Here is a 13,504-nt window from a genome sequence, read left to right as displayed (position 1 = left end):
CTGAAAACGTAGAACAAGCTAAAATTAGCAAATGAAAGCAGAAAAAAACATTGACCCATTTAAGCTGAAAGAAGCAGAAATGAGCACAAAAAAGTGAAAATTATCCAAAAAAAGCTGAAATTAGCAACAACAACAAAAAAAAAAAACAGCTGAAAAGTAGCTAAAATAGCAGAAAGAAGCTTAAATTACCAGAAGGAAGTGGAGAGAGCACATTTTTGCTGAATTAGGTTGATAAAAGTTGAAAAAAATTAGTACAAAAAAATGTGGAATAAGATGACTAAGCTGAAATTAGCACGAAAAAGCTAAATAGTTGCTGAAATTAGGGGGAGTGGTGGCGCAGAGGTTAGAAAATGGGCTTGTGATCGGAAAGTCGCAGGTTCACCTCCCGGTACCGTCAACATCAAAATGTGGGTGGAAAAGGTGAAACACCCACACCTGCCTCCACCCTCATCCACCCACTCTGGGCCCCTGAGCAAGGCCCTTAAACCCCACCATCTGCTCCCTAAACTGGTCTCTCCTGAAAATGAGTTCTCGTGGCTCAATGAGACTATCTGGGTAAATAAAGGCTAAATTAAAAAAATAGCAGAAAAAGTTGAAACGCATAAATAAGCTTACAGGAGCACAAGCTGAAACTAGCAGAAAGAAGTTAGAAGAGGTACAAAAATGTTGTAGTTAGCAGAAAGAATTAAAAAAAAGGCTGAAATTAGCTGAAAGCAGCTTTTTTTATTGCACAATGAAACTGAAAGAAGCTGAAGCAGAACAAAATGTGAAAGGAGCAGTAAAAGGTTGTAAACAGATTTGAAGGATGTAAAATGAGCTCAATTCATTTTATAGGAGGAAAAAAATGGCAGAAAAGGCTAAATATTTCAAAAAGCTAAAGTTGCACCAAAACCAAAAGTCACAGCAGGATTGTCCTGAAAGAGCCGAACGTTTTAATTTATGATTAGTTGAAACAGATGAAAACTGCGGGACGAGAATCGCACTGAAAAACGTACGGAAGAAAAATGGATCACAACAGTGTGAAGGCTTCTTGAACATTCACACCGTTACAACCCAAAACTGAAGAATTCATTTCGGAGTCTCAATCTGAAGCACGGGTCTCAAATATTTATATTTAGAACAGAGAGGACAAACAAGGGTAGGAACTAGAGAAAACCCGATTTAAATTAAAAAAGTATGTGTCAAATTCTTGTTGAAAAATGTGTCCAGATATCATTAAAAGCCACAAGAATAATATAAACTCCTGTCCGTGATGAATGGATGAAACCTCCGACTGCATCTCTAGTTTCCTTTAAGAAATATAATTTTTGCCTCCTTACATTTAAAGGAAATGTGACGACGGGATTACTACAGGTCGTTTCAGACTCAGTGCCTGTCCCTGGACCACAGACTTGCACCTGATTAATCAGCTGAGTGATTGATAGCAACATTATGATAACTGACAGGTCCCGTGGTGCAAATCATCCTCATGAAACAGAACATCACACACAGCCTGCTGCCTTGGGTTTTTATCGTTTTAAAGAGAAATGCTGCACTTGTTGACTCTTGGAGCAGAACTATGAATGAACAAACATGAGAGCAAGCTCTCACAGCGGAGTGAAGCCAAACTAGAAACAACGTGTAATAGTCGTGTTCCTGGCTTTACAGCTTCTCACAAACAAACCAGACGCTGAGCCAGTTTAGTATGTTAATTCATTTATGAGCCGAGACCATGCTGTCAGCATCGTTTTAGTGCATGTGATCAAATTAAGCAACGTCACATGGTCCACTCCAACTGAATGCTTGACCCTGATGTGCACGAGACACAAGAACAGCAGGTCCTTTGATGCTTTCAGCCGCTGCGCCAGAAAAAGCAGATCATTGCTCTTTTGTCTCTACAGGGGGAAGCCACAGCCCAGAATCCAATTTCTGTTCCTCCCACACGGTCTGATCAGAACGAGATGAGCGATCTGTCTCCATCGGATGATCCAGATGCTCCAGCCCGTCTGGGAAATGAGATACTGTACTAAAGCACCTTCATCGGCGAGGTATGAAACCAGGAGGGAACGGCAGCTGCACCGTCGCCGCCACAAACCGTAAGAGGCGACGGATAAAAAGGGACGCCTGAGGAGGCAAAAGGTACCCAGAGGGCTGGACCAGACTCCGAATCCACCACAGCTGGGCTTCTGATCGCTCGTTCAGGTACAGAGGCAGCACGAACGACAAAACCAGGTGGTGAGGCTCCAGCATGTGAGCAACACAGCTGGATTCTGTGCAACATCGGAGATGGTAAATTATTTAAAATGTGCAACTGATTGTGGTTCGACTGTGGCAGAATCGAACGTTAACGCAGAGGTCTTCAAGAAATAATCGGGAATGTTCACATACATTTTTCTCCACATATACCAGTATATATAAATTATCTTTTAGTGACAGCCAAGCTGGTTTTTCAAGGTTCAAGGTTCTTTATTGTCATTCTCATCACACGTGGTACATGAGGTGGAACAAAACTGTGCACTCAAGGTCCCAGTTACACACAAAAAATGGCAAAAATACACTGCCTGGCCAAAAAGTCACCACCAAAAAAAATAGTTGCCACCCAAATAAAAGAAAGGTCACACTAATACTCTGTTGGACCTCCTTTAGCTTTGATCACATCATGCATTCACTGTGTCATTGTTTCCATAATCTTCTGCGATGTCACAAGATCTATTTCATCCAGTGTTGCGTTAATTTTTCACCAAGATCTTGCATTGATGACTAGACACTAGACATGATGGGTGCATCACTTCACCTGCCTCTCTTCTTACCCTGATGCACCATCACTCTGGAACAGAGTAAATCTGGACTCATCAGACCACATGACCTTCTTCCATTGCTCCAGAGTCCGATCTTTATGCTCCCTAGCAAATTGAAGCCTTTTTTTCCAGTTAGCCTCACTGATTAGTGGTTTTCTTAAGGCTACAACTGTTCAGTCCCAATCCCATGAGTTCCCTTCACATCGTGCGTGTGGAAATGTTCTTACTTTCACTATTAAACACATCCCTGAGTGCTACTGTTGTTTTTCTTCCATTTGATTTCACCAAACGTTTAAGTGATCGCCGATTACGATCATTCAGGATTTTTTTCCAGCCACATTTCTTCCTGGAAGACGATGGATCCCCACTGTCCTTCCAGTTTTTAATAATGCGTTGGACAGTTCTTAACCCAGTTTTAGTAGTTTCTTCAATCTCCTTAGAAGTTTTCTCTGCTTGATGCCAATGATTTGACCCTTCTCAAACAGACGGACATGTTTTCCACGACGTGTCTTTCAACATGGTTGTTTAAGAAATGAGAAGCAACTCATTGCACCAGTTGGGGTTAAATAACTTGTTGCAGCTGAAAGATAATGGTCACTGCAGTAATTATCCAACAGGAGGCTCGTACCTGTTTACATAGTTAAATCCAGGTGGAGACTTTTTTTTTTGGGCCAGGCAGTGTATAAAGTGTATAATAAACAGTATAAAAGGATCTAAGATATAAATTTCTTCACCCACTATGATATATTTTCAGTTACGTACCTATATTTTGCAAAAGAATTACCACATATGGCCCGCGATGATTACCGTAAATGCTAAAAAGCAGCACGTTGTCAAATGAAGTGTTTCCCCTACCATTATACAAGCAGGGTACCCCACCCTGTCAACAGAATTGAGCACCCTGCCTACCAAAACACCCTTATCCCCTCAACCCCCGACAACTGCCAGCACTGACGTAGCGCTAAGCTAGCGGCGCGCTAGCTAAAAAGCTAGAGGCAATGCTCTGCTTCTTTCAAACGTGGCTCTGTTCCCCCCCCGTCGACAAAAATCACGTTAGAGATGAGTGCCCTGCCATGGCAAGTAATCTAGAGGAAACATTGAAATGAATTACCGTAAATGGTATGTAGAGCACAATCTGAAATAAATGACTGTAAACTAAAGAAAAGTAGCAACATTTAAGTCTGATTACAAAAAAAAAAAAAAATTTAAAAATCACCTTCTGATCATCTCAGATCGACTATATAAACCAGTAGTTCCCAACTGTAGTCCTAGAGGAACACCATCCTGCTTATTTTAGTCGTTTTCCTGCTCCAACACACCTGACTCAGTGATTTAATTACTTCCTTAAGTTCTGAAACCTGTTATCAACCCATCAGGTGAGCCAAAGCAGGGAAACAACTAAAACATGCAGGATGGTGTTCCTCAAGGATCACGGTTGGGAACCATTGATCTAAACGACCCGGCGTGTAGAAGGACGGCTTTATAAAACACTACGTTGCAGATTTTCTCTGAACGTACAAAAAAAAGCTGAGCTCCTTGAAACAAAGGTGTGCGCTCACTGATAACACACACAAAGCAGACAAATTATTTGTAATTTTGCCTCATGAGCATATTTTAAAACACAACTTACCTTGGCCTTGACGAGCCTCTTGGCGGTCTTAATCTTGGCTTCACAGAAAGCCCCTCTGTACTTGGCACTCACATCTGTCCCTACGGTCAGGTAGGGGGGTTCCTCCAGAGTCTGTGGGAAATAAAACAAACTGTGATTTTTGAAGTGTTTTGAATGAGACCAGAGGAGACGCATGAACTAAAAGTATCACACGGTCCAGCAACGTAAACCCCACGAGCTCCGTGATTCATCCATGGAAAACACACACCATCTGCTCTGGGTTTTGGAAAACAAGCCGCTGAGGAAGCAAACAAAGAGGCGACTTCACCAAAGCTTTGATTATTACTAGAAGACGCTTTTGGACATATGAAGCGTCACCTTGTGTCATCTATAAATGAATAAGATCAAACAGGACACACTTCCTACAGCTTCTGACGGCAAGTTGTACCTCGAGACAGAACTAAAAAAAAAGAAATGCCTTCTTGAATTTATTAGAGTGCAAACGTAGAGTACCGGCCAAGAAAACATACTGCCTTCACTGACTGAATGAACGAAGGAATAAATGAAGCACACCAGTTCCCAGTGGAATTTAAAAAGTAACATTAAAATAAAACTTGTAAATATTAACAAGTAATGGAACTGGCTATCCTGAAAATCCCAACAACAAATTTGTGGTTTTATTTTTGTCACTAATCGCTCTGAAGTGTCACGGCTAACGAGCTGCACTGAGCAAATGTTAAGGCAGGTAAGACTTTGTAAGACTTTGCCAAGTACAAAAACATAAGATTTTAGTACATAAACAAGGTTTTGGATGTGCCAAGTCTGCTTATATTTGGAACATACTGTGATTTAACTGCACTGAGATGATTGTAACGCATGTTAGGATTGTTTTCTTCTTTCGGCTGCTCCCTTCTTTAGGGGTCGCCACAGCGAGCAAACTCTTATAAAGACATGTCAATTTATTTTACGCCAGATGCCGATCCTGACGGAACCACTGATCACCGAGCTACCACAGCCCAGATGTGTGGAGCAGAGAGCTGCCATCTATGGTGTAAATGGTGGGGTTACTCAAGGACCCACAGTGCAGCAAATGAGAACAGAGGCAGGTGTGGGTGCTTCACCTTTTTCAATGATCAAATTTTGATGTTATGATCAGGGGGATTTGAACCAGTGACCTTTCGACCACATCTGCACCACCACTCCACCTCTTTTTTTAAAAAAAAGAACAATTTCTGTTGTTCTGTTGGAGTCAGCCTCCCCACCATCACAGACATCTACACCTCCAGATGCAGGAAGAGAGCCACCGGCATCATGAAGGACCCCACTCACCCAGCACACACACTTTTTGCTCCACTCCCCTCAGGTAGAAGGTTGATGAGCATTAAGTGCAGAACCACCAGGCTGAGGAACAGCTTCTACCCTGAGGCTGTTAGACTCATGAATCTCTAACCAGGAAAATCACTGTAATGCCACTTGGTTGATATGTGCTGCTGACTCTCCATGATGCTGATCTCATGCTGCTGATTATTTGATGCTGCCATGTTCATTAATCCTCATCTGCTCACACAGACTCATGTTCGTGCTGCTGTTGTTTTGGCACATTGTTTTTGTACCATTAGTGCTTAGTGTATTCTTAGTTTAGTGAATGTAGTAGACTCTTAGTTCATGACTCGGATCTTACCAATGTTTTTCGTTACAACTTGTGTTTTTGTTGGATGGAACTGGGACCCTGTGTACATAGTTTCGTCCCACCTCATGTACCACGTGTGGTATGACAAACAAATCTCTTTGACTCTGACTAATATGAAACATAAACAAAGGTCTGTGGCCTGCCAACCACATCTGTCCCATAAGTAGTCTTCGTTGCTGTGTTTGGATCTGGTTGGCATGCCACAGACCGATGAAACGTTTCTCCCTTAAAGAAACTGACCCAGATGACATAATTTAACCTTTTTTTGTTATCTACCTGGATGACTGAGCCTACAAACCTTTAATATGAAACATAAATTATGTTCTGTTGTATGGGGGGCATGAACACTTCTTTCTTTAAAGATGTCCGTGTTCGTTGTGAACATGGTAATTTGAAAAATAAGTGAGGTGCCGATTTCCATTTTGGTGTGGCTGCATTAAGGTGAGCGAAAGGTTCCTTTAGGAAATCGGGTTGCCACATCGAAATCCAAGATGGCCACCACCATATATGTAAACATTGTGAGCTGGATAACTTTAAACATAAGCAAAGTGCCAATTTTTATTTAAGTGTGTAGCTGCATTTAAGCGCGGGAAAACGTGCCCTGGGGTGGCCAAAGATTAATATGTGGTGACCAAGGCCACCAATGGGCACCCCCTGGGTCCGCCATTGCGCCTGGTCGTGGATGCAATTGGTTCCTCCACTCGCCAGGATCCATCACTCTGAGCTGCCTCATGGAAAACAACAAAACAAGCCTCCGTTCTTCTACACAGTGCAACTCCAACCCACTTGAATATCTTACACAAAAAAAAACCATTAAGGTACATGCATTCCCTGTTCAATTCTAGAAAAACACTCTTCTTGAAAACTACAAAAAAACGTTCACTGTTCAAATCTCTCAGCGACAAAGACATCGGTAAAGTTTCCGTCAGCCACACCATCAGACAGGCGAACAAACTTGATCTGTAATGTGTAAAGTAATGTGCTCTAAAAAACCGTAATCACTCTCCGTGTCTAAAAATGTCGAGGGTGTTCAGTTGACTTGAAAAGGAGAATGATTTAAAAAAAACTACATTCATACAAGAGATAAACAGCAAACAGCTTAATTTAGTCATTCAGATGTTACTTTATTTTTCTATTAACGCCTCCTCATTAGGAGCAGCCTGTTAACAGCCTCAGTGTTATTCTGAGTGATCATTGCATTAAATTAATAGTCTGGAATAAAAAATGTATCATAGAGCCACAGGTGTCTCCTGAGGACGTGATACAATGCATGTGAAAATATTGTTTGATTCAGTCGTCAACGACTTCTTAAATTTTAAAATCTTTGCTTATTGTGTCAAATATTACCATCTGATGAACACTAAACACTAAAAAATGCAATTAATCAAGATTATTTAACTACAAGATTGTAATGAACCTGATAAGCCATAATAAGTAAAAAAACAGATTTTGTGCCGGTATGAGCTGGACAGGCGTCACTCAGAAGGTGCCAGGCAGTGTCAACAACAAGGTCCAGCTAAAATTAACCTTATTGAAACTATACAAAATAAACGGCTGTTTTTATAGCTGAAGCTGACGTATTTATTCAAAGCTGCTAAAGATCAGCGACAATTATTAAGGACAATAATTTCAACTTTTTGTGCTTCTTTCAGCCTCTTTCTGCTAATTTCAACTTTTTATTTACTTATTTTAGCTTTTCAGCTACTTTTTTGTTGGTAATTCCAGCTTTTTCTGTTCATTTCAGCTTCTTTTTTTTGCAATCTATTCAGACTCTGCCTATTCCAGCCTTTTCTACACATTTCTGCTTGTATTTTCCTGATTTCACCAAACGTCGGCTGTTCAAATTCAGCACATTCACAGTTTAGCGATGAAACCTTTTCGGCTGGTTCTTCAGCAGCTTTTAGCAAAAATCATTCAGCATTAAGTATTTCCACCGGAAACGCAATTCCTCAAGTTCTTAGTATTTTATTATGAGTGATAAGTTTAGCCAAGGCAGTTCAACTCAGAAGTAACTAATTATATCTCAGTAAATGGTGATGGAATATAGTCCATCTGTTCATTTTACAACATCTGACTGTCCCTTCGGCGTTCCTCCGCCAAAATGTCTCCTAATGAACCTCTGCGTTTACAGCCCTACCCCTCCAAAATCAAACAGAATTTCCTCCCTGGGCTGTCTCGTAACAGCGAGCCATTTTTCTCCAACAATACGTATTAGTGTCGAGTGTACAGAGGCAGCAAATCAAAGCAGCAGAATAACTTTTCTAGATAACCGAGTGTATCGAACAGGCAGCTCCTGAGGGCGTTATTACACGACTTTCACAGTTATCGGTTCAAAAACACTTGATCTTTTAATTCACTTTGAGGACACCGCTGGTTTGTTGTCATAAAACACAGACACACTCCAAACACTTCACGTCTTTTCAGAGTTTTGGTTTTCTCAAAAATGTCATCTTGAAACGCCACACGCTCCATTTTTTCTTTAAAGAAACACCGTCGCATTCATTGAAAGTCGTGAAAGCGCCTTCAGAGACACAAAGTAATTTTCAGCATCTAAAGCCACACAAAGTACAACATATCAGCAGTTTAATTAAAATCTATATTGTAAATGTGACAACTTTACCTACAACATTAACACGTTAGGTATTAATCTGATTATTAGGACATTACTGATACATATTTGATCACTTTCCAGTCTCTCATGAACGTAATAGTGAGATTTCACCGTCGATCAGGTGCACATTTATACGTCAGCGCTTTTGACATTTTCTCCCTTAAAATATATTTTTTTAAAAGGTGCATTTTTCTAAATTACGGTAAATTATACTTTCTGTCTGACGTCTCCTTAGCTGAGCGAGATCAACTGCACGAGAGTTCTCACACTTCACAAAACATCTTTTTTTTTATCGTTTGGTGGCAACAGAATGGCTTGGGCAAAAACATTTAGACAGTTTTGAATAACGTATTTAAGAAAACTGACAACTTGCAATGCAATACTTCCTTTCACTTATTTATTTATTACCAGTAACCTTTATTTAACCATGCAAATCCCGTTGTGGACACAATGCCCGGGGAAAACCCACACAAACATGAGGAGAACACGCAAACTCCACACAGAAAGACACTAGGTCCAAACCGGGACCTACTTGCTGTGAGGCAACAGCACTAAGATGTCATGCTGCAACAACTTTAATTCAATTTAAAAATACTTTATTAATCCCAGAGGGAAATTAAGGGTTGCCGTAGCTCATCATCCTGGTTTCATTCGAGAGTTGTTATAGATGCTGATAGCTGTGGGTACGAAGAATCTCCAGCAGCGAATCCGAAAAATCTGGCCACAGATAGTGATCCGTCCACCCAGATCCAGCTTGCTGTCAGATCCAGCAGGACTCTCAGTCCTCCTGGGCAGCAGGACCGCCCGAATGCTGGGCAGAATTCCTCCCTGAGTGATGGCCACTCCTCCCAGCAGTCCGCCGAGCTCCTCGTCACCGCGGACAGACAGCTGAAGGCGCCGGGGGATGATCCCGGTCCTCCCGTTGTCACGAGCCGAGTTTCCCGCCAGCTCCAGGATCTCGCCGGTCAAGTACTCGAGCACCACCGCCAGGTTGACGGGACTTCGTCCATGGCGCCTCATTTTTAACTCATTTGGGATTTGGGGCTGTAGTTGAGGTGTTTGAGCTCTTGAGATGTTAATCAGCTGCTTCTGGATGTTAAAAAAACCCCATCTTGTTGCCATGGTTACACATCATAAATACCCAAAAGGTAAAAAGTTTTCAGTAAAAGCTGCACAGCATCCGATACCAGAGGAAATAACCATCTGGAAAAAAGTGATTTACATCCAGACAAAAGAGGAATTAAAGTTTTCAAATAGGGGTGCACCGATGTCTAAAAAGTCTGACCTGCCGATACCGATTTAGTTTTATAAGCGACACTGTCAGGTGTTATAAGGTCACAACGCACCTTCAATTTTTCCAATATTATTTTATTGAAAAACGTACCCTTGAACAATATCCTAGAAACAATACAAACTTGTTTTAACTGGCCATGAGGTAGTGCTCTGAAATATAAATGAAGTTTAAACAATTGTTGTTAAAACAAACAAAAAATAATAATTGGTAAAATCGGTTTCTCGTGCAAGTATCGTCCGATTTCCCAAAATTAAAGAAATCGGGGCCATGCACCCCTATTTTCAAAAGCAACGATAACTCAGAATAAAAGTAACAGAGCGGCTCCAACATGCAGCCACCCCGAGTGGTGCGATTCTAGAACTTCATTTAAAAGAAAGAATGATTTTAGGAACATAGAAAAACACTACAAAGATGACTAAACGACGATGCTAAAGGTCGCCTAGTTGGTGAACAGTCTTTAAGATGGAGTCTCTTGAACGTAACGGGACTTTGTCGAGGTTCAGATTATCTGGATTTTGCCAAAAGCGTCTCCAGCTCGTCTCAAGAGCACTCCGGCTCGGTTCTGACAGGAAAACGTTCAAGGCCGTATAAAAACAACACTGATAACTATTATTTATTGGAGAATAAAAAAGAGAGAAGGCGTTATAAACTGCAAATCTGAGAGACGGGCAGATTTCAGCGATCGTCGGTTCACCCCACCTCGAAGTTCAACACTTCACGCTCCACTGGTGCAGACTTCAAACACCTCCACTCATCACCACCTTCTGTACGTTGACTGGTTTTTGTCGTTCGGTTCACGGAGCGCTGGTTCAAACTAGTTCTCATCTTCATCTCCTCCAACCTGCAGGATGTTTTCTTCTCGTCGTATGAAGCGTCACCACCGTAAGTGATCTATTTAACCAACTTTGTACAAAACCTAAAACAGCCCGACAACACTCACATGCCAACGCAAACAGACAGTTTGTTGTCTCCAGTTGTAACTCCCCAACTCCCTGCGTTCAGCAAGAACCATGAAAGAAAACGCCTTATTCATTGGGCAGATTGCCCTTTAGTCTACAGCAGCCCGGAGAGAAAACACTCCCTGCTTTTGTTGCTTCTTTGCCAAATGACAATGATTTATTTAAAAATATAAATAAATAACTAGAGCAAAGGAATTCCTGTGCTTAAGAGAAGTTTAATACCCTCGAACAATAATTGTGCTTTCCTCAGATTCTGCCAAAAAAATAGAAGAGCGCCATTGTTTCGAGTCATCAGTGCCAAAAAGCTAACAGAAGAGGACCGATCAAGACCGGCTCTCGCTGTTCATGTAGCGCTACTGATGTGGAAAATACTCCAAGCACATATGCCTGATCAAAACACACCTGTGGCCAACAGGGAAGGAAGCAAACCTGATCTCTATAAACCAGAAACTGCGTCTCGACTTCAGGTGCATGTAGACAAAAGCTACCCGAACTCAAACAGCCCATGGCCTTTTATTCATTAAAGGAGCTACCGGATTATTTAATTTCGCTCCGAGTGAGTCTGTAATATTTCACATTTGAGGGTTTGCAGGTTTAAGGTAGCAGGTTTAAAGAGAAACACTGCAGATTAAAGTTGAGTTAGCCAAGACAGAAAAGTGCTACAAAGGCACAGAAAAAAAAACTAATTCAACCAGTAACACAATTTTAAAAGGTCACAAGTATTTAAGCTATACGTCCTTTCCCCTTCAACTAAGGAACCGTTCATATATCTTTACGTACTTGTGTTGGTCACTGGGAATGCCACTGACAGCACTGTGCGAGATTAATAGCGGCCATCTTACTAGGTGCTGCACCCATCACCATGTTGTTACACCTAACCTGACGCCTTGTGAGTACTGTACGTTGCGTCAGTCTCAAACAAGTAGAAATAAGCTTATTTTACTTAAATACACACCATGACAGCTATAAAAACAGGGCTCATGGTAAGTACTGTGTGATGAGCGTCCCACCACACTCCGTCAGGCGTTAGCAGTAACAACTCAGCACACTATAGCTAATGTAATAAAATTTTACATTGCTGTAATCATTTTAGTCAGGCAATTATTTTAAAAAGTATTATGTACTGAAGCACGTCATGTGTCTATTGAGTCCAGAGCTGCTAGTGTTTGTACCAGGACTAATACCTTAAATTTAAATGTTGAAGTATTTGTTTCACCCAATTCTGGAAGTATTTAGGCTTTATAAAATATGTACTTTAGTGTTTAAACATGGACACCTGAGCTTTTGTCCAGCACTTATACACTTGTTTGTTATAGAACATACTGACTGCACCCATAAAACAGGTTGTAGACCAATAAATAATATTTAGGTAAATGTGTTACCAACATTGTTTATACGTTTTAAAGTTATCTGATATGTACCTGCCATCAATACCCTGCTACACAGTAATGTCTAGTCTAGAGAGTAGCAACCCCTGGTATTATAACAGTATCAGACTTTTATTGGCAAACAAACACAGATAAATAGCACATTCTTTAATGTTCTGATAATTCTAACAAATAGCTAAACATTGTACTTCTTGGCTAAGATTATTTTTTCCTCAGATGTTAATGATCTGTGCCAGGCAGTAATTAAGGATAATACGACCAAGCTGTCCATCTCCTACTTAATCGTGGTTGGGTCCTGGAGGCAACAGGTCCAGGAGAGAAACCCAGAGCTTCCTCTCTCCATCTCCTCTTGGGGGACCCCAAGGTGTTCCCAGAACACAGAGAATATAAAATCCCTCCAGCAAGTTCTGGGTCGCCTTCGGTGTCTCTTCCCAGTAGGACATGCCTGGAAACCCTCCAGTCCTAATCAGATGGCCGAACTACCTTAACTACTCCTTAATGTACCAAGAAGGCATTCCATAAAATACTTTAGACTGAGTAGTAGTGGTAGAGTCCTACTGATTGATTAGCAGCAATCTAAGGACTACTCAGTGATCGAGCTGCTACGAGTCAGAGTTATATTCCTTATTGCTTTACTAAGACAAATAAGTAACTGTTTGAAGCAGGCTTCTCAATAAAGAGTCTGGAGTCATAAAAAATGAAAAGGTCGACTCCAAACATGAAAATAAGCTGCTGCTTTTAGTGCATTTCTTGAACAAGCTCAACAACAACAACATTTTGATTGTGTTTCTCAGTAAAAGATACTTCCTGCTGATGTTGGCGATTCATACGGCCTCGCTTGATGTTGTCAGACAGAAGGGACTCCAGCAAGCATCAGACACTCCCCGAGTTCTGACCTGAAAGCTAAAAAGATTCAACCGCTTCCACAGAAAACGATGCCTAAATCTGTATTTCTGCACACAATCTCAAAACAGCCCACTATGATGTTCCCGTGTTTTGTTACAATATTTTTTTTAATAATCAGGACTGACTACCAGGACTGATGCACGATCAGAGGGTTTGAAAGTTACAACACAAGACAGATGTCGTCTGAATAGATTTAAAAACCAAACAACAAACATTCATGACCTGCAAACTGGGAGTTTGCAAGCAAAGTACAGCACTGACTTTAAAAAA

The 13,504-nt window shown here is 41.1% G+C and overlaps 1 protein-coding gene and 1 long non-coding RNA gene across 2 annotated transcripts in view; both read right to left on the bottom strand.

Annotated features, from left to right (window-relative positions):
- Positions 1-4,468, bottom strand: part of LOC119411233 — an 8,328-nt gene extending 3,860 nt beyond the window's left edge. Inside the window, exon 1 of the long non-coding RNA XR_005186880.1 lies at positions 4,408-4,468. This is a non-coding gene — a long non-coding RNA (uncharacterized LOC119411233). The remainder of the gene's footprint in view (positions 1-4,407) is intronic.
- arid4b (AT-rich interaction domain 4B) overlaps positions 1-13,504 on the bottom strand; it is a gene marked incomplete at its 5' end in the record, with an annotated part of 56,662 nt that overhangs the window by 36,367 nt on the left and 6,791 nt on the right.

Source organism: Nematolebias whitei, chromosome 1, assembly GCF_014905685.2.
Source record: "Nematolebias whitei isolate Nwh7 chromosome 1, NemWhi1, whole genome shotgun sequence".
Classification (NCBI taxonomy): domain Eukaryota; kingdom Metazoa; phylum Chordata; class Actinopteri; order Cyprinodontiformes; family Rivulidae; genus Nematolebias; species Nematolebias whitei.
The sequence above is the reverse complement of the archived record's forward strand: the minus strand, read 5'-3'. Positions and strand labels throughout refer to the sequence as shown.